We start from the raw sequence: 22372 nt of genomic DNA, 5'->3' as shown, positions 1-22372 counted from the left end.
TTTAGTTCCCTGAAGGTTATAGGCTGGACCAGAAATATATTCCAATCAAATTACTTAGAGAAATTAATGAAAGGACTTGAAGGTTTTAAATGGTGTTTTCACAGAATCATTAACTTATCCAAACTACAGTCTCAACAGGTAAACATAAGCCAGGCAGAGGACCCCACCCTCTCCTCTCATACACAGAGAATGTCCAGTTGAAGAAGGAAGTGCCAGGGAACAGATGCCCTCCTAAAAACACCCCCAGAGCAAGGAATCTGTCCTGGCTCATGATTTCACCAGGAAGAGAGGCTGACAGTGGTGACGAGATGTCAGCAAACTCAAGAAGAGCAGCTACAAGCCCCGTCTGTGCAGCAAATGGAAGCATGAAGCAGATTGATAAGACTGATCCCATTGCTCTGGGACTGCTCTTGATCAACATAACCAGTGCCTGAAAAACTGTGAGCAGTTGGGTGACTGGAGACTGGAGACATCACCCCTCAGCCCCCAGCCCCCTCTGACTCTGCTCCGTCTGAGGGGCATCCTGTGAGTGCGGCTTGCCTGTGACCTGGGTCAGACGGGGCTGATGTCCCCATGTCACTCCCAGGCCCTTGAGAGTGTCCAGGGGTGCTACTTCAGTTGCTTTTAGTGCAGGAGAGTAGCATGCAAACCAGCTTCTTTCCTACCAGTCTCCAGCAGTCTGAAATACAGAAAGGTCTAGCAACAGCTGATTTTTTTTGTTTGTTTTTTTGCTTCTCTGACTAAAAAAATACAACAAAAAAATACAACAAAAAGGAAATTAGCCTTGGTTTGACCTAAAATTATTTTAATAGTTTCATTAGAATAAAATCATTTTAATTTACTGGGGAGGAAAAGTATATTTTTCCTTGATTTAACAATAAGAAAAGAGAAATATTTATGCTTGCTTTTTTTTTTTTTTTTTTTTTTTTTTTTTTTTTTTTGGGGGGGGGATTATCAATGTTAACACTTTTCCCAGAAAGCTAAAACACCAAGATCAAGGGTATAATTTTGAAATTAAAACCCAGAACTGCAGTCAAATAGTTACGTCTTCACTATTCTTTCCCTGAATGAACAGGCTTAAACTCCCCACCCAAGGCAATCCAGATTTATTGTGGTTTTAATTCCACAGACCATCTCCTGTGTGACCCTCTCATTTTTCAGTTTTTGGCCAGCTGACTACTCCACAAAACAAAAATTAATTCAGTTCCAGTACTGATCTCTTATGGCATTATGCATGCAGAAGCAGTGGAAAAAAAACCTCATGAAGAAACAAACTGCAACACTACAGTTAAGTTGTACTTGGAGCCAGCGAAACACTAACTCCACAGAACAAACCAGATGTAAACTTTTATTTATCAGCTTAGAGAACTGCTGAAGTTTCAAATTCAAATAAACAAGTCTGTTTGGGTAAAATAATAGCGATCTTGTATCAAAGTCCAGATAACTGTATTGCTGTTTCTTGCATGTGCAGTCTTCAAATTTTTATGCAAAAAGAAAACAGCAGCAGGCAGCAAAATACACAGCAACGAGAGTCACAAACCCTATGCCTTTTTTCCCTTTGATGCTTTTCCTACTCTTATTTCTAGTTTAACTAGAAATTTAACTAGTTCTAATAATTTGTAAGGATATCTAAAAAATGGGTCAGACTAGCATTTAATCAGGATTTAAAACAAGAACAAACAACACTTTCTCTTACTCCTTCCCTTTAAGGAACATATCAGTTTGGTAAACCAACCCTGCACTCCATATGTTTGGGTTCAAGTTTCAGAAACATTTTCAGTGGGGAGGGTTTCTTAGCAGGATGTTACACTTCTGGTCAAAAACAGAAGATCCACTGCCTAGACAGTCAGCTGCATGAGAGCAAAGGCATTAACTGGGTATTTGAGAGCCCAGCCTCAAAGTCCAGCTCTCTGCACCTAACCTAGTGGTCTGAGCTTCTTTCCCTTTCCCCTCAATTTTGTTCCTTGTAAGAAGCAAAATTCCTTGGAACTCAATAAGCATGTATCAGATTCTTCATACAACAAAATGCTGCAGATTTTATATAAACCATTTCTCTCCAAATAGAAACAACATAGTATATAATTTCCTGGCGATAACTAAACTCCAATACATTTTTTTCTTAATTAAATTAGGCATTAAATCATTGCAGCAGATTTATTTTCCTGTTTGTGTTTTTTATTAATTAAATCTGCACCATCTGCCTCTGTTTATCTGTTTCACAATCCTTTCATCTAGCATTGTATGTTTATATTTTAAATGCGTACTAGCTTTCAAGATGGATTTTGTAACTGCAGAATGGTAGCTGCAAAGACAATTGTCATAAAAGGATACCCAAATGCTACGAAATATCCACACAGAAAGCATCACAGCACATAATAATAATAATACACTAAAAGGGACAAAATCATTTAACAGTATAGGTCATCAAAATAACGCTCCATTGAAGAGTAGACATTTAAATACAGCAGCATGACTGAGACTTTCTCTTCTACGTGAGCAGGGATGTGGGATTAATTTAGATATATGCACATTAATAATTCAGAATATAAACAGAAGACATTTCAGATCTGTGCATCTAACAGATAAAGCACACGTCTTTTTTACTAAAATAGGTAGATTTATCCCAAAATGGGTACTAAAAGTGTATGTATCTTGCAGTAGCATGCCAGTTACAAAAAGGCATGAGTGCATTTAATATTTACTCACAGACTTCAGCTGACTCTCATCTTTTTATTCCAATTGTCTTAATTTCTAGATTTTTTTACCCTCTTAGTGTGAACAAAAAAAAATATTTTGTTTTGAAGTGGCAAAGAGATCTTTGAAATCAAAACAGAATCCAGCTTCTCTTCAACCAGGAAAGTGGTCTACTGTTGGCATATTGGATTAGACTCCTTTTCTTTCCTGACTGTACACATCCCAAGTACCCGTTCCTATACTGCATGTCATGTGGAAAAACGTGGGCTGCATCAGATGACACAAGATCAAATTGAAAAGAAAAGCACAAGCTTACTGAAGATCTGCTTCCTCTCCTACATTTACAGTGTAATAGTGTAAGTTTATCAGCCTATGCAGTCATATATAGGGAAAAACAAAAAAACAAAAACCACACACACAAAAACCAAACCCCACAACACAAAAATATGGCAGGTGGGGAAAGCTCTAGAAGTCAGAATGGGAACATAAACTGGACTTATCACAGAACAAAATTTCAGGAAAATCAACAAAGCTACAAAAGAGTAATGAAGCTGAAGCACAGAAACGCAGAGGAAACACAGAAAAGGCTGGAGATGACATTAATTTCAGCTTTTGAGCTAGTAGCAGGTAGGAGTTTAGTTCAGGGAAGATCCTGGTGTTTCCAATCTAAGAATCGCCTGTTGCTCCACCTCCTCCATTTCCACCTCTTTGGTAACTGGATATTGCCTATTATGTAAATATTTTTCTTTGCATCCATCACATCACATCTTCTCATAAAGATAAAATTCCTCACTTCTATTTACTTCATCTGGACATTAATTTGACAGTTCAGAATGAAGCCTTTCCTTTTTCAGTTACAAAGAACACTTAACTGTAAGTTTACTATGCATTAACTTCCAGAAAAACTGGCCTACAATACATGCTGCTGTGGAGGATGGTAGTTTTACTTGCAATGTTTTCAACACAGTAGCTTCTAAGAATCAAAAAATTCCTCTTGGAATTACATATTGCAACTCTTAGTACACAGATCACTCAGTGAAGCACTTTGGACCAGACTGATTTATCCCATTGAATTTCAGGTGAATTTCTCTTCTCCAAAGACACTCCAATCAAAAGACTCAATGACAGAAATGAAACATTGTTTGCCACAAATAAAGGAGACAGTTTTATAATTTGCTTTCAGTATGAAAAACTATAATGTATAATAACTTTTAATGCTGAATGTCTAAACAATGTAACTTTGTGTTCTGATTTATGCCACAGACTGCGACCAATCATGAACTGTTAGTTTTTAATTATGATAAAAGATATAAGAGTTCAGCAGAAGTGTTTCAAGTCCATTTCTAGCACAATTTGTTTTGTCTAGTAGCAAATTTTTAATTAAGTTACATAGGCATATGACTCCAGGTAAGAGTTCAGATCTGATGCAACACAACAAACAGATGATCCCTTTTCTCCTGTAGAGGATATAGTGATTTCTAAAGGTATAGCTCATAGATTTAATAGCAATTGATACAGAAAAGGCTAAGATTTTAGGGGCATATTTTCTCAACCAGAACCGATGGACAGAAAGCATACAAAAAATGTCATATTTTTTCTTTTTGTATACAACACTGTGGAATTAACTTCTCTTGTCATTCAGTTTAGTTTGCAGGAGACTAGGGCATTTTAGTCTTTTTAAGATCTGGAAAGATCAGTTTTTAATCTTTCAGGTGAAATGTAGAAGCCTTGTTAACAAACAAACCCAAACCTCTCATCAAAATAACTGGAAAGCAGAAGCTTTAATGGAAAACTTGCATGCAGCAAAGCTCATGTTTTCATTGAGCAGCTCCAACGTATCAAGAAATATTAAGGAGTGTGTGTTTGGAGGTGATAAGAAATGTAAGCACACACAACACTAAAATTATCTATAAGAAACATTAACTTATCAGTCCCGTTCGACCTTTTCTCCTAACAGTTGTCACTAGGCCATTTACTCTTACAAACCCGAGTTTCTCAGCTATAGGTGACTGTTATTAATAACAGACACACACAAAATGAGCTTCTAGAGAAGCGTTACCATTTTTGAGGAAAATTCCATTGAGCAAAGGCCATCCAATGGGCAATGATCAGTCTGCACAGTTCTCACATCACTGCACATTACCAGTAGAAAAATGACCCTGGTAGGTAACAAATCCAAGTCTCTACACTGATTTGGAGAAAGAGGAAAGTTTACGGATTGTGCTCTGGCTCCTTATCAAGTTTAAATCTTTACCAGACAAGATTCCAGTGGAAATCCAAATCCACAGGTTCTGAAGGATCAGTGTTTCTTATAAATTATTGTCAGGCAGCTTGAGACAGGTCTAATTTCGCTAAACAAGTGCAAGCCATCCTTTCAGTGTGCTGTTTCCATGTGTCCTGAGCTGTGATGTACATACCACAGCCATTCTTGCACACCAAGTCAAAGCTTCCCACAGGTGCTGCTATGGCTCCGTTCAGCAAGTCGGCCAGCCAAATTCTTTCCTCCCCCAGTGCAAGGATCCTGCGCTCCTCTTGACACACAGGACGTTCGAGTGCATACTTTTCATTAGCTCAATTCCGCAGTCCATTCTGAATTGTCTTATTCCAAGTTTAAAGGAAAGCCAAACCTTCACGCGGCCAAGCTCTCCACTTCATCACCGGCCTAGCAACACCTTCAGCTCAGTTCACGTCCTCCTGGGTAAATATATATGCAGGTTTTCTTTCTGTCTACCAGATGTATTCTTGCTTAAATGTGGAACTATCCTAGTTCAGGGCCTAATCCTTTAAACACTTACTATGTTGCCTTGTAGGCAAGCTTTATAGGCTTGCAAAACCTCTTTTATTTTATTTTATTTTTTTTATTTTTTAATCATACACACCATAAGCCAGTTAGCAGCTTTTTGCAAAATTGGGCTTGTTGAGTAATCATAAATTAATTCTTAAGAAAGACTTACTGCATCAAGGATTCTGATTTTGTGAGCTAAGAATCAGTTGTTTCTTCAGTTGTACTTATGAAGCACCACTGATTTCATTACAGATTTGTGGAAGGATACGGGACAATAATTTCAGCTTTCACAACCCACTATTCTTATGCTGTAAACCTTGGTTATTCATTGACTTTGGATGCATGATCTGCATTTTTATCATAGTCAAGAATAAACTCATACAAAACCGATACCTCAAAATCTCTCCTGCTTTGAGGTCAGCAAAATCTAAATCTAATTCTGGATTAGATATTTTCTGACTTAAGCAGTGATTAATAACAAAAAGAAAACAGATTCAATAATTAAGTAGTAACTGGTTCTCAGCTATGCATAGGTTGAATATCTTTATTTACTGCTTCAGCTTAAATGTATAAATTATAATATAATTGGAAAAATAAACACAAAAATGTTAATAATCATGTCATTTCGATTGGCAGACCTGCAAGGCCCCCTTTTGTGACAGAACTCAGGAGCACTTAAATAGAGCATAGGTCTACTTCCCCTCCTAGAAATAACACCTCCCAGCATGGTTTTGGGCTAGGCTAAAGTGTTTGTGTAGCGTGATAAATGGGTAGAATCAGACCCTCATTGACTTGAGAGATTAGAAGGCGAAAAGAATCTTAATGAACCAAAGGGAAGTATAAATTTGGCCTACTGCATCCCCAAATCAGCATTGGGCACTTGGACATAGGGCATGTCATGTGGAGGCTGGCTTCACTGCAAATTAGTTTTCTGCAGAAACTTGGTGCCTAGCACCTTCAGAAAGCTGGAAACAGTCCTGCTTGGAAACCTGCAGGGTACAGCTCTGGAATCCAGCCTCCCACACAAGTGCACAGGGGATGCACAGTAGCTGCACCATGTCTGATATAACACTTGTGCACCAAAAATCGATCGAAAACTGCAGGGCCTTGTTGCAGGGCAATATGGCCCCCAGTCTCAAGGGGAAACCGCTTCTAAGATGAGTAGATATTTCGAAGTTATTTCTAGGATTATTAAAGCATGCTGTCCGTACCAGATGTGAGCTCTGCAGTGGCAGCTGAACTCCGCGAGTCTACTGGAGTGCATTAGAAGAGTGGGAAGCTCTATGACCACAGGAGGAATGCGGGGCTTGCCCATTTCTGCTCAATTTCAAACAGCACTTCTGTGAGTGTTTAGGAGACAGAGACATTTAGCTGTACATTTCTCTCTCTCCTCCCTTCACTTTCCCCCACCCCCATCTTTACTCTAGTGAAGTGTTTCATGCATTCACCACAATATTTCCTTTAACAAAATTCTCCTGCTGCCTTAGAACCACTCACAACCTGGCACCTGGGGGAAATTTTAGGCCATTTTTCCATACAGATCATGTCTAAAAATAAATCTATGAGCTTTTGACCATGAAGATAAAAAGGCCATCCTCCCTCTACATAGCCTTTTGTTCATATTTGAAAAAGAGCTGCTGTGAAATACTACTGCGTCTGTTGTGAAATGTCTGTAAATGTAGAAGATCAACCGATTCACACCTGCCAATTAATTTCATTTTACTGTATTTTAACTCACCTTTCTGGCAACACAAATTCTTTTAATGCAAACATAATCTAAGCTAAACAAGCTATATTGCTTTTAATGGAGTGATGTACAGTCTGCCATTGCTAAGTGTAACACTGTTTTTCACAATGAATTTAAAGTGAATGAATGTAGTTTTGTGCATAGTTTCTCCACTTCTCATACTTACATATCTGTTAAAATACCGTGTGTGTGAGTGATAACAGTAACTTTGTGCAGACTTTTCATTTTTGCTGATTTTACTGTGAAAGTCTGGCTAGCTTCACAAAGTATCCAGATAATGAAATTTGCTCATGCCTTATGAACTGAGGACCTCAGATACATGCTCTGTCAATAGCTTTTGTGCATTTCTGCCAATAGATTGTACACTACCTCTAGTTTCTGATTTAAATTTGAACAGACATAAAAAAATCCACTCACTGATACAAGCAAAATATCAAGTTTCAGTTTGGAATGAAAAAATGCATTAATTCTTATTTCTGCCAGAGGTAGCAGTTCTGTTTAATTTATAGAAGAAGCTGAATAATTTTTGGACAAACTAATCAAGAAATCATGTAAACACAAATCAAGATTTTTCTGGATGTTAAAGAAGCAGTACATTATGGGGGTACTTTAGAAATGATTTAGGAAGGTTGCTCCCTTTAATTCCTCTCAAAAGTCAGCATTTCTAAATAAAACCTACGTGGGTTTTGAATGAATTATGGCCTTTGTCAAACATTGCACTGCCAGGTCACAGCCCCCCATGAATTAAATAGGTTCAGTGAAATCTGTAAACTAGAAATTCACTCTCATCACAAAAACAGACTGGTGAGGGATGGAGATTTATAACTAGGACACTACTTTCTTGCGACAGGACGCAACCAGCCTAAATGCCCTGTGCTTTGAAGGTGGAAACAGTGAACGACAATAGTATTGACAAGGAATCATATAAAAGGACTAACACCAGTTGAATGAAATCCTATCCTGCAAGACTAGTATAAGTGCTATCAAGCTGCATGAGAAGTTTTTATGCAGGTTTTGCACTGCTCTCTCATAGTAAAGAATGGACAAGAATATTTAATTTAAATTTGATTTTTTTTTGTCCTTTCTCATAGTTAAGCGATTTACTTCTATATTGTCATACAGATGTATGGTTTGCAGATATAAGAATGATACATAGAGATTCAAAGGATTTCCATATATACGTTTTAAATACATACTTATATATATATATATATGCACATATATCTGCCTTCTTTACTGTCAAAAACTGAAGCTTTAACAAATCTTTTCTATACAAATAAATGAAGAGCAACTTGAGTAACTGGCTTTAGTCTGTATCTACAGAATAATTTCCTTGTGTTTGCTTCCCGTTTTAAGCCATGATTGCATATTATTACCAGTGACAGTAAAGCACACATTTGTAGGTAATGCTCTAATCTCACAGTCAACTCCAATAATCTTGTACTGTGACAGGCTTCTGAATGAAATTCTTTTACAGTGGATGTGTATGTGAAATACAATAGCTGCGAATGCATGGCAAAAAATGGCAACATAATTAAGGTAGAGTCAAAGGAAAACAATATTATTAGTTAATAGCATACAAAACTTTGGTAAGCACACTGTTTCACAGACAAAGATAGGTTTCTGCTGCAAGGAGCCTATTCTACAAACATTTGTCTTCGTGGGGAACTCATTCTCCAGGAACTCAGCAGGGCTAGGGAGGTGATCGTCCCCCTGTACTCAGCTCTGGTGAGGCCGCACCTCGAGTACTGTGTTCAGTTTTGGGCCCCTCGCTACAAGAAGGACATCGAGGTGCTCGAGCGGGTGCAGAGAAGGGCGACAAAGCTGGTGAGGGGCCTGGAGAACAAGTCCTATGAGGAGCGGCTGAGGGAGCTGGGCTTGTTCAGCCTGGAGAAGAGGAGGCTCAGGGGTGACCTTATCGCTCTTTTTAGGTACCTCAAGGGAGGCTGTAGCGAGGTGGGGGTTGGCCTGTTCTCCCACGTGCCTGGTGACAGGACGAGGGGGAATGGGCTTAAGTTGAGCCAGGGGAGTTTTAGGTTAGATGTTAGGAAGAACTTCTTCACTGAAAGGGTTGTGAGGCACTGGAACAGGCTGCCCAGGGAAGTGGTGGAGTCACCATCCCTGGAAGTCTTCAAAAGACGCTTAGATGTAGAGCTTAGGGATATGGTTTAGTGGAGGGCTGTTAGCGTTAGGTTGCAGGTTGGACTCGATGGCCTTGAGGTCTCTTCCAACCTAGAAAATTCTGTGATTCTGTGATTCAGCACGAATTTCCAGGGTTGTCAATGATATGTACGCATTTCCTGTGTGAGCAGCTCTGCAGATCTGTTTATTCTGTATTGAAAGTGGGATAAGTCCTGCTACCTGAAACTAATCTTATTATTACGTGCGCCTCTGGGGAAGCAAACATATCATAGTTGGTACTTCATGCATGCGCAGTTTACCTAACTACACAGTAACTTCCTTAAGTAGAGAAACTGTAAAATCATGGAAGATGACAGGAAAGAAACACGCTGATTTCCTATTTGAATTCAATTCCTATCTTTTCTGTACTACACACTTCAACCCCTTTCATGTTTAAGGGTTTTATTCATGAAAGTTCAAGATCTTTGTTATTAAGCAATGTATCTTCTCTTTATTAACACAAAAAAACTGCTCTCCAATCCTGGAGAATATTTGTCATCATTGCTATGTTTTGCAAAAGCTTTTGCAAATAATTGAGTCCACATGACTAGCCCTATGGACTTGCAAAAATACATCTGGATGCATAATACATTCTCATGATCTAGTCCTTATGTTATGTTATGAAAACCCCACATACCAAAGTTGGTTAAATAATGAACAAGAAAATACCTGCAAATAACAGGGCAGGTTCATTCTAGAACTAGTTTACCTGTTTGTGAGCAGATGATTGGTAATTATTTACAGGATCCAAAAGTTTTCTAATCTCAAGGAACACTCATAATCAAAGAGCTTTAGGGCATAATTCAGTTCTGTAACTAATACCTCTAGGAATCATTCAAATGTCTTCATCCAAGCTGTTTAATTAATACTGCTGAGAGCATTAAGGCTAGTTTTTGAGTGACTGTTTCACAGACAGAAGACAAAAGTCATGAGAGAAACATCTTGTTTAGAAACCCTGCCTTCAAGCTGTGTTGTTGCGGACACTGAATCAGAGAATGGCTGAGGCTGGAAGGCACTTCTGGAGGTCTGCTGTCCAATGTCCCAACCCAAAGCAGCTTCAACCAGAGCAGACAGCTCACCTGCCCGATGTGTCCCCCCCACCAAGTTTTAAGTTATTTTGACTTCTAGTTATGAAATTTTAAACTACATTCTGGAGAAGGACTGGAATCATATTTGAACCACAGGAGAAATTTGCTAAAAACAAAACCAAACCAAAACAAAACCAACCAAACAAAAACACACCTGGAACCTAAGAATCTCAATTTTTCACATTTAGGATGTAAATAAATTATGACACAATACAAAAATAGAAAAAAAAAATCATCAAAGTGCAGTTCAGATAGATGGAAATTTGCTTATATTCAGTTACTTAAATGGTGTGATTCAGGACAGACTTCTGATTCCTATGTTTTGCAATGTTTCTCACTGACTCAAGGAGACTGAAAAAAAGTTATTGCCTTTCCCCATTTAATTTCACACTGAATTTCAGGGGAAGAGCTGCAGGGAGAGGGGAGGGGAGGAGAGGGAAAACAGACAAAATGAAGTTCAGATTTAACTGGATATTGAAGAGGGCATCTGTCCATAGTCCAATCTAACAGTCCTAGCCAAATGTTAAGAATAACTGCAATGGTGCCATGAAAAACTGTGTCATTGATCTACTGCATCAAATTCTGGCAGTAAACTGCAGTAATTCAAAAGAAATCATATTATGAGAAGAGCCATGCTGACATTCAACTTACATAACACAGGTAAGTGCTTGCAAGCACACGTGCAGATACCTGACACGAGGGTGCCACCCTGGTCACCCCTAGGGCTGGGTTAAGAGAAATTCTAAGTGCAGCACATCTTGAACCTCTGTTGATCATGAACTGAAGCTGAAAACGCGATGAATACACGATACTACTCAGCACATAGTCACAGCACAGTCTTTTCCCTGTTTGCTCCCAAAGGACCCAGCAGGGCATGTTTGCAGATGCGAAGACTGCAGGAAGAGCTTTCTGAGATGGCTGGAGGAAGAATGGACTATCCCCCCAGTACTGGAAAGCTCCAATAACTGCTTTAACTTGTGCAGGGTCAGATGGACACAGGGTAACCTCACAAACTGAAAAATACCACCATCAGTGAGTACTCACATCTGTGTGGAATGAATTCAGTCTCAAAAGAAGGTATGTGGGGGCAGAAAGGCAAAAAAGGGCTTGCCAGTGAGAATAAACACTATGAAAACCAAGTTACTTCCTTTGTTTTTCTTCCTTCCCTGATTAATATAATCAGATAATTTTATTAATACCTATAGCTCAAAATAAAAAATACAACATTTTTCACGAAAACTAAATGAAACTATTTGGCATTTCTTATTTATTGATAACGAATAAGCTTGATAGTTGCTGATATAAAACAGCAGACCAGGGCTGACATTAACCAGCACAGTCTGTGATGTCAATGTCATAAATCATACATGGGAGTCTTGTGTTATGCAACATCCCACAAACTGGAGCACTAGCCATTTTTTAAAGTAATAAAGTTAAAGGGTAAGTAGGTTACTTATCGCGTTACAGCACTCAGACTTCAGCTAGTACAACACTTAAAAATACACAGATGGACACTAGAGTCTCTAAATCAATTTGTAATTTCTGAACTGGAATTATAGACCAAAGCCTAAAAAGCCATGCAGTTCTGAAAGAGACTTTGAAAAATAAAAGAAAAGAGGTATCATTACATAATTATATTTGGATGAAGAACTGCTGTAAAATGTTGTAATAAGATTCCAGAACTAAAACTCGCATGAAGATTACATATTTTAGAACTGGAAAGGTTAATAATAATTTTAGGGGAATTATAGGAAACCAACATCTAAGTGGCTATAGCTTACTTAAAAATATGCTCACCTTCACCAGATTCAAAGTTGGTTTAGTTTACTACTTTTTATAGTAAAAATTTGTTAGTAAAAATCCAGAGTTGAACTGAATCTACTGAAAAATCGAACAACCCCACCCAAGAAAAAGCAACTCAATTTTCCTGCAGAGGAAGAAGGAGTAAAAGAAGAAGGTGAGCTAGAAAGTGCCATTTTCGCTGAGGGAGGACACAAGACAAAGTAAATCAGCTTTGATCCTTTTCCTCCCCACAGTCTTCTTTACTGAGAGTGGATGAGAAGAAGCAAGAAGGTGGCTACCAGAGGATTTGGCAAAAGATGCTCCAATCTGGTGGCATTAGCAAGAGTCAAAACCAAGTACAACTTCACATCAGCCGTTCCTTACTTCAGTTTCATATGAAGTTTCATGTTGCTTATAAATCTAAAATTGTCACATAGCAAACAGTCTGTCTCCAGACTCATTTTACTATTCACACTGAAGCCAGGACTCCTGTGCTCTCATCATATATGGACACCTGTACATGCACAACGCATATGAGTAACAGCAGCAAGTTGAAATGACGTGTCCGTGTCATGTCAGGGCCTGTCCTCAAGAGGAGGTCAGATGGAGATCTGGCAGAAGAGGGAGGCACATGCAGAAAAAAAGCGTGTTACAAGGATGTCATCTGGGGTCATCTTTCACAGGCTAACAAAGCATCCTTCCTACAGACAACCATTAAGGCAGAGACTCACAGTAACTTCTAGGTTTGTATTACTGTGTTAATGATGTAATACAACAATGAAATAAAACGGAAATTTCCTCCTGAAAGCAGAAACCTCAACAAGTGCCCCAGAACCTTACTATGTTACTTTTCTTGTATAGGCTGCTTTTTTTTTTTTTTTTTTGACTGAAGTTCTTATGTGACCTTGTGAAATCCTATCTCTTCACATGCTGACAGAATGATGATTACAGAGCTATTCTTAGCCTTGTGACATATCTAATGACTGCTTTAGCTAATATTACTTTTTAAATCATACAGATCCGTTCCTTTAGGGCTATTGTGTTGTAAACCTGTTGTTACAAGTTTGGAAATATCTTCAAAGTAACTCTTTATTTTCCTCTTTTGTTTAACAGTCTAACAACGTTAATAATTTATAACTAAGGAACATTTCATGTCGTCTTTAAAAAGTCTGGTTCTGACATCTTGAATGAGTGTGTGATGGTGAGAGATTTTCATTCTGAGACCAACACTACTGAGTGCAATATTCATTTTTGTGTCAGGGAAACAAGTATGATTGTTCTCTTTGAAGGTGTTCACAGGACCAGGTCCTTATTTTACTGGGTTGTTTTCTTTAAGGAAACACTGAGCTGGCTGGAAGAGAACTTGCAGATCCACTCCACCAATTAAGCACAAGCCTGCCTAGGTTGGAAGCACAGCCTTCACAGCTCATGTACTTGTCGGAGCTTTAGGGGAATTACAGCAGAGCTCGCTACTTCCCTTTCCTCTCAGAATCCCATGTTGCTGCCATTGCATTACCTTAAACAATCTATCATTTCAGGGTATAACTAGAAAATTCCAGCATATCCCCTTCTCAGTATATTCCTTTTAAGCTAAAGGCTTTTCTTTATCAAGTCCTTATTAAGGATAGTGCCTTTGATACCTACGTTATTTTGTGAAGTTCAGTAGTATGGCAGTACTTTAAGTCTTCCCCACTACATCCAAAAATAAAAACTCATGGGATTTTTCTGTGACTCCAACTGATTAAGGTCAGATTTATTTCAGCAATTGCTTGCTGTCTTTAGATGTAACACTTTTACAGTTCTTCTCTCTGCTAGAAACTTCATGTTTGTTTTTCTTAAAATAAGGCTTCTTCCTACCAGTTTTGGAAGTTCCTGCCAGGGACTGCAAGTAGGAAATAGGTGTTCAGTTGTCCTTCCAATTCTCTGTGCTCCATGCACACACACACTCTCTTTTATCCTTTTCTTATCTGTCTCTGAGCTTTGGTTCATAATCCCCACTTCAGGCCACTTCCCCAAGTCTCTCAGAAAAACATGCTATTGCGAGTCTGACTTCATTCCTGCCTTTTTCATCTGTAGGAAAAAGTTTCTCCTTGACAATCCCTTCCATCATGCCAGTCCACAGTCAAATGTTTCTGTTTTTCATGTGGCTCAGTATTTTGCATTTGATGTAGTAACAGCAATTTTGGCTGCAAGACCCTTCAGCTTCATTATTTTACTGAACTAGTAATGTCACCTCTTAACAAACACTTAACAAACTTAACTATTTAAGAAAATTACTCATGAGTTCTCTATTTGTTCTGCTTCCTCCATGCATCTTTCCTACCCCCACCATGTTTTAAATACTGACATGTACAAATGGAGAGTGCACAGTGAGCTCTTGCAACAAACACAAGTGATCATAGTAACACAGCAACACAGAAGAGTTGAAAAAAAGAGATTTCAGTTTACATATCTGCTTTAGTCTCATTTTTCTGTAGAATTATTTTGACATCCATAATAACAGATACATACGGACACTACACACTGTATAATGTAGTGGCATCACAAAGGACCTAGTCTGTAGATGTCTGTTGTGCTACAGGAAAGTGAAGATAAAGTTACAACCTCTTCTGAGGTAACTGCAACCATCTACAATTGCTCCCATCATCATACAGTCCATTATGCTTGCACACAGATCAACTCCTTCAGTACAGTAAGAACCTCCTGGACAGTCACCATCTGCTCTGCCTGTAGAAATATTCCTTTCGTTTACAGCTTTTTCAGCCCCGTGTCACAAAAATGTAGCAGGAGCATTCTGAAAAACATAGAGAAAAGCTTTTCTTGAACACTGATTGGTCTTGAGTGTTTAAGTCAGAAATGGTTGCACCTGGACCTCTCTTGGCTGGTGCAGATTGCCAGGACTATTTGTGACTGTCGGCCAATGTTCTGGAGAAATCTGTGAACCCAAGGTTCCTTGCACCCCCAGCATCCTTCATGCAACTATTTCCTTTGGTTGTCTTTCTAACAACCATCAAAGTCAAAGGACTTGTTTTATGTGGCACGGTATCCTTAGATATGAATCTCAATATATACTTCCTAAATGGCCAACTCACAGATGATACACCTGAAAGCCAACAATACTTCTCAACAAATTCAGGATGTACAGGGAATCCTCATCCTTCACACAAAACTTTTTAAATCCACTCTGTATGTGAGGCAATATAACTGGATTCTGTAGCCATCAGATGGCTACAGTGAAGCTGGGCCATTGGCTACGATCCATGTTTCCCATGAGCTCAACAGCACTCTGATATGTATAAAACCAAGCTGCTTAAGACTTTAGGTTATGGCTTTTATACATCTATTTGGGTGTAAAGTTATAAACAACTGTTCGCAGAATTTACTCTATATAAACGGAAAATGCAAAGGAATATTTTTCACTGATAAGCAGCTTGATTTTACATACCTTTTTTGTGTTACTTGGTTTTATCATACACTTTATAGAAAATATAGACCAGACTCTGTCTGGATAGAATCAATTGCTTTGAAAAGCTTCTAAAAGATAGTGCTCTAAATTGTTTTTGTGGTGCAGTAGCATAGCAATAAGACCGTAGAATGAAAAATACAAAAAGATTCACCAATATATATAGGAAATTCAATTATTCACAAGTGAAGAAAATCAAGATAAAGAAAAGTGCTTTTGTGTTGAGTACACCAGCCAATCCTGTATGTATCATATGAGGCTATGCTTATTGGCAGTATTCCCAATAGGTAGGAGAGTACAGAGGACTGATTTGGGAACACAGCAGGCTTCTCAGTTGATATTGAGGGTTTCAGCTTTCATTAAAAATAAATACTTCCAGCCATTCTGTTTATGGAGAAAACTGCTTACTCAGAGCTTCATAAAACAATACCATGTATGTCAATGAGTGCTAACCTAGACTGAAACCATGATTTTAAAAGTTCCTAACCACTTGCTATGAAAGCCATGTAAAACAAACAAACAAACAAAACAAACAAACAAAAAAAAACAACAACACATAATATGATGCAAATTTACACTACTTGGAGAAGAGGCATAACAACACTAGTTAAGTGTGTATCTTGTAAGGCTCCTAGTCTAAAAACATGGAAGAAGTGCAAGTGATATGTTTCTCTGAATCAGTATTTACTTTTCTAAGCTGTGGGAGACACCAAGCTAAAGCATTTGGCAAAGGAAAATGCAGCATCAGTACTCTTTGTTTCAGTTGAAATCTGTTGTTGTTAAAGCACACATCTGTGCAAACTTCAGCCCTGGAATGAAGTCTGAGAGTAGACTTCCAACCTGCTGATGAGGTATAAGAACAGCAAAAACAGTTCAAGGTGTTCCTGCTTTTTATTCACGTAGGTGGCAGAACACAGTCGCAATTGTGTTATAGACTGTATAAATGAAACATAGGGGCAGCAGTGCCTACCCTGAAGTCATGTAGACCAGATAAAGAAGAAAGGAGAAAAAGCAGGAGGGTAACCAGAGGCAGAGGTGATTGCTGGCCTCCTCTCAGTTACCCATTTAGGGGTACTAACAGAGAATGAAACCAGAACTGCCACCAAGCCTTCAAAGGAGCAGTAATGCAGCCACATTTCTATCCTGAAGTGATCATCTCAGTAATATCCCCTACATCAGGCAGCGCTGGTTTTCCCTGTAACCTATTCAAATGCATTGGCAGTGAAACAGCTAACAGACCTTTCCAAAATGTTCACAGCTCTGTCAGAAGCTTCTTTTTGGAAGCCATTCATATTGGACATTAGGATACAGAGTCACTTTCAGGCAGGTTCTCAAAATCTAGCCTCGGCCTTTTTTATTCCAGACAATTCAACAAACTGCAGTTTGCTGCTCTGCAGCTGGCACAGGAATTTATCAGCTCACCCCTTTCACTTTTAATAGGCAGGCACAAAAAACTTGAGCATAGTTTCTGGTCTACCCAAATTAATGGATGTATCTGCTATTTAATTCATCTGTATTTTGCATGCAATGCTTGCATGCCTCATGGGAAATGATATAGACTTGTTCAACCACACTGTCTGGAAAAGTCCCATGACTGAAGGTAGTAATGAGTCATGATGCTTGAGAAAGGAAGAGCAACCACCCAACAAAACAGGCTAAGCTTAGAGTAGCCAGAGCTATGATCTGAATACACAGCTTTTCAGGGCTGCTTTGAAGAGTTGTACAGGTACAAGTGACTGTAACAAGAGGGTGTAAGGAAAAATAAGTTTATGTTGTCAAGGACACAAAAAAGTCTGTGAGTGGAACAAAGACTCCTGTATGAAAAAAGGTCAAACACACATCATCGTTTTGTCTGGTGATTATTATTAGCATAGTGCTTCCTGCGAGAAAGTATACCTAGCTGGAGTTGTAAAAGCAGCAGTAGATAAAGCAGAGTGCTCACAACTTAGCAACAGCTTTGAAAGTATTGTCAATAAAGCTACAGTTTGAAATAGGGCCAAGTGATAGTACGTGATAATACTGCACAATTGAAGCAGCACTTCAGTATCTAATCTTGGGATTAGAGCAGATCTGGAGGTTCACACTATTGAAACCATGTCAAGGCTGAATTTATAGCTCTCCTTGGCAGATATAAATAACAGCCACAGATTATTGGGGCAAACTTTGATATAGTTCCCTGAAAAAAATGCCTATTTAAAATCATGGAAACTTTCTTTTTCATCCAAAAACAGAAAAAGAGAATTCTCAGCTGCAGTAGATGCTGAGGCATCTGTTTTCCACTATCACCGTGTTTATATGAATGTTTCTAAAGATCCAGCTTCTAGATATTATGGTCTTTGATAAGTTCAGTTAAGCAAAAGGCCTGGCTACAAACCAGTGCTTTACCACACACATGGCCTTCATACACATGAGACAATCATCGCATTCTCTGTGGATGTGCAGATACTGTAATTGTTGAAGTGAAATATTCAGCATAGACAAATTCTGAAGTCATACAATTCCTTAGAAGCAGGTTTATTATTTTTTTCTTCAGTTCATTTAAAAATATTTGTGCACGTACACATTCATATATACACAAAAAAGAGGAAGGACACAGATGCCCTATTGGAAAGTGATCTTTTAAATACCGTTTTTCAGTCTGTACTTAGAAGCTGTCTATGCTACAGCCGAATAAGATTACATCTGATGTACCAACTTCTCAATGTCATACTTGGTTAATGTCATGCATACTATACTCCAAGTGTAGCTACCATTTGTTTTTCAACAGCTACATGAACCATGTATTTGTCAGCAATTATATATTTTTTTTCTTTTATTGCTGCTTTTTCATGGAAATTTCAGAGTGAAAACTATTGCCATAAAACATGGTTCCTTTTTTTTTTTTTTTTTTTTTTTTTTTGCTTGACAGATGCATCTGCTTGAGCAAGAGCAAAACTCAACTCTATTAAACCAGTAATCCTTCCATATGACATTGTCACACAGCACAGATGTCCTTTCATAGGATTTCTGTCAAGGGGATGGCTTGCCATTCCACACTGACAGGTAGGGCTGGGGGTGATCAGCAAAGAGATCAGAGATTTCTTAAAATGCCTGTCATCAAATTTAAACCAACCTTTATGCAATTCGCTGTGGAGAAAAATTAATTATTGCCCTGCAGTAATTGCTTCCATTTACACACACCTAAATGTTACCAAGCTTTGTGAATGTGAGAACTGCCTAACTGCACACAGAGCACCTGCCATTAACATGTGGATGTCTCGAGACTGGGGACTTCAAAGAAATGATATAAGCTTCTTTGAAATTTTTTCCATACATTCCCTGATTCGTCCTGTTGGAGCCAGAATAGTTAGGACATCTTACTTAAGATGGGAAGATACACAGGATAATCAGAATAGTCACATTAGGATTTTCTAGATCATTCTTAAGATAGTTTTCCTGTTGCCTACTTGGAATATGTAAAATACATGGCATTATGATTTAAGGGAAAGTTTTCACCAGCTTGCACATGCCTTATATAATTCACTTGCTGCCTCACTAGCCACAAGTATTATGCCATCACCAAAAATCCATACTGAGGATGGTACTTGCTGCTGCTCCTCTATTGACAACACAACATTGACATTAGAGCCTAAAAGCCACAACGATGCATGCACCAAATATGCAAGCAGTAACACTTGGGACAAGGAAATGCTTCATTTGGGTCTGCTTCCTTGGAGCTCTTGAACCCAAACCAAACATAGCAAAGTAGTAACATATTTATTTATTTCCTGTTCAATCTGTGTGGTTTGTCTAAGCATTAGCTTCTTTGCATATTTTTTTTTTCTCTCCCTCTTTAAGAAGCTCTTTAAACAAAGAACAGCACATTTCCTTATTCTAAAAAGGATCTCCAGGCTAAAAGGGAAACAATGAGACTTTTACTTCTTTGTCCTTTGGTATAAAAGAAGAAAGTTTTCAAAAAGACACATTTCTTTCATTTGCAAGAAATTAAATCCAGGTTTAAAGCTTTTCTCCAGCCCACTACTGTTTGATTTCTTCGGAGGGAAGCTACAGCAGTGCCAGGTCCTGGGAAGAACTTCAACATGTGTTGGCAATCTTGCAAACTGAATTTAGAGCCTCTCAAATTCAATATTGGGATAGTTATTAAGAGCAATTCTTGCCTGAAGCCCTTTATGGGAGTTTATGTTAAGTCACTAGCACTCTCTTTTAGCATGAGTTCCCCGTTGTTCCTCCCAGATGATGTTTAGAACAATCCTAATCTACTTCCTGGGGCATCCCGCTGAGATACAAGTCACATTATTAACAGCTAGTAGTTCTGATCATAACTTCCAACAGGGCCATGCAATTTAGTTCCTGGGATCTCCTGCTTAGCTTTTCATTTAGACAAATCACTGCTGGCTGGAGAGAAAGGGTAAAGCCAAAATGGGAGGGAAACACAATTTTCTAGAGAGAGCATTTTTGTATATGACCTTTATTCCCATAGCTTTCAGCAGGACTGTACAAAGAATAAACTCGAATAGATATTTTTTATCTCCTTTTTCAAACAAGGTATCATAAAGAAGTGATCTATTACAGAACTTAAAATATGGAAGTGACTCTTTCAGGGCTTTCATACCCTCCTGGGCGCACCACAAAGCTGGGCACAAGATGTCATTTCTACTTCTGCAGCTGAGTGACACCATACTCCTCAACTTTTGAAACATCCTCTTTCTTAGCAAACGAGACTTGTCTGTTTCAGGGATTTGAGACTACGCAGAACGTGCTGGTTCCCCTAGGTGAGGAAGCATGTAGGCAGCACATAGGTCAGTCAAGTTCACAGTCTTCCTTCTTCTGTTCTCTCTTTGCTTTGAAAGAAAATAACTGCAGCCTTTGTAATGGACCTTATTTTTTTTTTTTCCACTATTTACCACACTAGTCAGGCCAGAGCTGATGAATAATACTTTCTTAACTTCATTCCCTCACTGCAGAATAACTAATTGAAATCAGAAAACAAAACAAAACAAACCGCTATAAAAACAAAACAAACAACTGTAGGCAACGCCATACTGAAAAATAAATAAATAAACAAAATCTTCTACTGTGGAAATCTTTACAGAAATTCGCTTCACTTCTATATTCTTGTGACCCCTTCAATGATCAATGAAGTTTATCACAGAAGTCAGCTGTTGTATCAGATACAAAATCAGGAACAAAGGGTACAACTGATACATAGCTGATGGCAGCAAAGTTGAGTATCATTACTCATTTTATATGCTGAAGTTCATTCACTCACAGCCGAAACCCAAAACGCTCACATCAAGTCTTACTATCACCACACGCTCTCCGTTTGTCTGCTCTGAGATCAGGTTCCAGTCTGGGGTGCTGTGAAATACAAACTGGTGGAGCTACATACGCCCTGTGAGCATGTTTCTCCAAATCTCATGTCCTATTACTGGTCAATCCTTGTCTCTAAATCACCCATTTCTTGTTTCTTTTGTCCAGGAAGGTTTTGTGTTTGTTTACCCATTTAAAAGCATTTCTTTGTGCATTCTGATTAGAGAGTACACTTAGAAGAACATATGTAGCATTATGTGAAAACAAGAGGGTAAACCTACAAGCAGGGTAAGTCAGTTACTCAGCTAGGGCTGAGTAACAGTTACTTTGCTATGGCAATCAGGATTGAATTCTTTAAAATTCATTGCCTCTGCCATGGTTACTGCAGCAAAGCAAATTAATTTAAGATTCCCTTAGAGGTCCACATGCAGAATTATATATGATTCCCCCACCAAGAGAAAGGAAAAATAGAAAATTTCATATCCATGCCTTTTTTTTTTTTTTAAACTGCTTTTAATTGGTACAAGCTTCCTATTGGCCTTGGGGCTATCTCAGTTTGTGACTCAAGTGCTACAGCTGAGTTTATCTAGCGCTGAGGTTCATAAACACCCTTAGCTGCTCTGTAACACCTTACTTTTACACCAGTTGTGATGAGCTCAGTGAAAGGAGGAAAAAAAAAAAAAAAAAAAGGAAAAAAAAACCAAGACATTCCTGCTAGGCTCAAACAGTGGATGCACTCTCAGATGACCCCTTGACATTTTCCAGTCATTGCAGAAAGGGCTGTCCCATCTCTGGAAATAATCTAAACACTGATCCTCCTAACTGTCAGAAAAGAACCAGAGATTAGGAAAAAATGCCTTTAGAGATTTTCTGATCAACAAACTTCTCTTATAAGTGCCAATGTATAGGTGAATAAAGGTTTGCTTTAACTGGTAACAAATCAATATTTGTGCAGGTTCACATCCCACAAAAGCAGAAATGGACTTGTGGCTATGACACTATTACAGGGAAGAGTCTAAAGAAGTGGTAGCATTGTAAGAGTAGGATCCTTTTGTTACGTGCTTCCTTTCCCAAACTGAAAAATTTGAGATCAACATTTTCTTTCAAGTGGAATTTGAAAAGGTTATTGAACCTCAAACATCTGACTTCGCATAAATACACTGCAGCTTAGATTCCAAGGCAAACAAAAGTACGAGTATAGCAATAAGTTTATGCAGAGGCAAACAACTTCAGTGCTGAAGACAGTAACCATAACAAGGCACCTGTACTCAGAGAAACCTTAATTCAGGAAAAAGGTGAGCAACACAGTAACATGTACTGAT

At 38.5% G+C, this 22372-nt stretch overlaps 1 protein-coding gene across 6 annotated transcripts in view; it reads right to left on the bottom strand.

The window, feature by feature from the left end:
* Nucleotides 1-22372, bottom strand: part of FAM241A (family with sequence similarity 241 member A) — a 274989-nt gene that overhangs the window by 180328 nt on the left and 72289 nt on the right. Inside the window, exon 3 of one of the 6 annotated variants that reach the window (XR_014692314.1) lies at nucleotides 11746-12888. The exons of 3 other annotated variants lie outside the window; for them this stretch is intronic. The gene's annotated coding sequence lies outside the window, so the exon portion shown is untranslated. Of the gene's footprint in view, nucleotides 1-11745; nucleotides 12889-14700; nucleotides 15092-22372 lie in introns of those variants that run through there. 2 more of the 6 variants (XR_014692315.1, XR_014692316.1) reach the window with 2 other exon arrangements.

The sequence above is a fragment of the Aythya ferina genome, assembly GCF_964211825.1.
Source record: "Aythya ferina genome assembly, chromosome: 4".
In the NCBI taxonomy this organism is placed as follows: domain Eukaryota; kingdom Metazoa; phylum Chordata; class Aves; order Anseriformes; family Anatidae; genus Aythya; species Aythya ferina.
Note: the sequence above shows the minus strand (reverse complement) of the source record. Positions and strands in the feature narration are given on the sequence as shown.